This window comes from Elaeis guineensis, chromosome 2 (genome assembly GCF_000442705.2).
Source record: "Elaeis guineensis isolate ETL-2024a chromosome 2, EG11, whole genome shotgun sequence".
Classification (NCBI taxonomy): domain Eukaryota; kingdom Viridiplantae; phylum Streptophyta; class Magnoliopsida; order Arecales; family Arecaceae; genus Elaeis; species Elaeis guineensis.
The window spans coordinates 116,943,208-116,945,654 of NC_025994.2; positions in this window are offsets into that span (position 1 = coordinate 116,943,208).

Sequence of the window (2,447 nt, forward strand, 5' to 3'; positions counted from 1 at the left end):
AATTTCGTTAATTAATGATGAAAAGAGGCCCAATCTAATCCAAGTCTTCTTTGAATTGGACGTATACTTGAATCTTGGACCAAAAGCTAGATTAATTTGGACTTTTGTCAAGTCGGATGTGGATATGGATTACAAAATGGATTTGGGTCAGTTTCATGAAATCTTGGCAGGTGGATGCCCTCATCTCCATTTTTTTTTGGTAAATTAGGGGATCTATTTGTAGATGAAGTTTTTACGTAGGAAATCTGGAAAAAGGAAGACCATGAGATATGCAAACGAAAGGATGTAACGATTAGCAACATTTTATCAGGAGAATCAAAAATTTTCTCATAAATCATATAAATGTTTCTAAATGCATTACAGTTCGCAAGCTCACCGAATCAAGTTGATGAACTCTGACATTGCTGAAGTGCATGAACTGTTCAAGAAGAAAGATACTACCAATTATGCAAATATATTGATTAAAATTTGCGGCTTGGAGTCCCATAATAAGCTGCTAGCCTACGTTATAGCTAGAAGATAATATTTACACAAAACAGAATCAATTCAGCCAAAGGCCCAATGAATAAGATCAAAGCATCACAGACTCGTAAGCCCAATGAAACAGCACGGCGAGAATCTATAATAGTTCAAATGCACATGTTAGTTAGAGGTAGCATTGCTAAATTAGTGTCTCAACCTCGCTACCTAATTCAATGTCCTATTCAACTGTCCCGAATCTTTTAGAAATTTATGTGCTAAAAATTTCTCACTAGAAAATATCCTTTTTTTTTTTTTTTTTGCCCTAACAAATAATCCTACTTTTCAAAAGCAACAAAACACTCTCTCTCAAGTCCAACAAAAGCCTTGATTTTACAACACGACTAAACCAGGAGTTTGAGACCACCCAAATTAATGAGAACGGAAAGTAAGGTTGTTTGCAGCCATGGACGCTCAATGGTCATTGAAGACCTAGATCTCGAGGGGCTCACAGGGAACACAAAAGAACTACAAGGTTTCATTGGCCATCTTTTGTCGGTCTATTCATTTGTTCAATCCTTTTTTTTCATGTTCGAGCAGAGAACCTATTCTTTTACTAATATTAATCAATATCAGTGAAAAAAATTAGATATATTATATCGTTGGGCACTGAATAACGAAAATGGATATCTTATTCAAAATGAAAATATTGAAGAAATACTGTTAGTTAGTTAAATTTTTATTGATGGTCATTTTTGAATGATCCATATGAAATATTGTAGGAGGAAGAAAAATAAAATATCAATGTCAAAGCTCTTGAATAGATTTCGAAGAGTTATGTAAATGCTTTTGCGGAAAAACCATGTGTATAAATTAGAAAGAAAGTGGGTTAATTTATAACTCCAAGTTGACTCATACTAGCCTAATGGTGTTTTGAGTAACAATATTCATTTAATCCAATGTCCACATGATAACTAAGTTGACCTATCTTTGGAGCCAAATTAGCTGACTTAACCCACGTGCATACTAATTATCACTTCAATCTGTTATAACTATCATCATGGAATACTGTAGAAAGTGAATCATGGAAAGAAGAAGAAGATGAAGAAAAAGAAAAGGAAAGATCCACCATAAGAAAGCTTTGAAAGGAAAGAACGGCAGTTTCTGAGCCATGTTGCCTCTCTCCACCAAACAAATGCGTTTCCTCCATGTGGTGACCAAAACACACTGAAGTTTGCTCCTCATAAAAAATTCTTTAAAAAAAAGGGACAAGAATGGTACAATTTAATAAAGGTTGAAGGCAAATGATGCAGCACTCTTTCCAAAAGATATCACATGCTGATGGATCCCCCAGGCAATTTACAGCTATCACACTGCTTTTGCATTATGTGCCCTTTTAGGATATCCCACTTTATAATTTTATTCTACGCTATCCCAGAGGGCTGTTTTATTGAAATATATTAGATTATAAAATAATTTCATAATTTTTAAAAATTATTTATTTAAAAGATAATTATAAAAAATAATTTTTATTATATTTGACTAGTAAAAAATTATTATAAAAAATGATATTGAAAAAAATATATTATATTTAGTTGGAGATAAATCCACGTAGGAATACGATCAAATTTATAAATATATCTTTCAATATAAAATAATTTTTTTATATTAAGATAGTATTGTTATCTCTAATTAATTTTTATGTAGTGCCTATTATCACATAGTCTTTTAAATAATTTTTTTTTACAAAATTTTTTTATTAAATAAATTTAAAAAATATCATAACAAATTCAATAATTATATATGCATCTTTATTAGAAATATTTTTGTCCAATATGAACTACTGTCATTCTTCAAAATAATATAAAAAAAATTAATTATCAAAATAATTCAAAATCTAACTTTTTTTATCAAAATAATGCAAAAGGGGAAACGCCATTTTGAATGGCATTTTTTCTCCCTTCCACGTCACCTTTTTTTTTCACGAC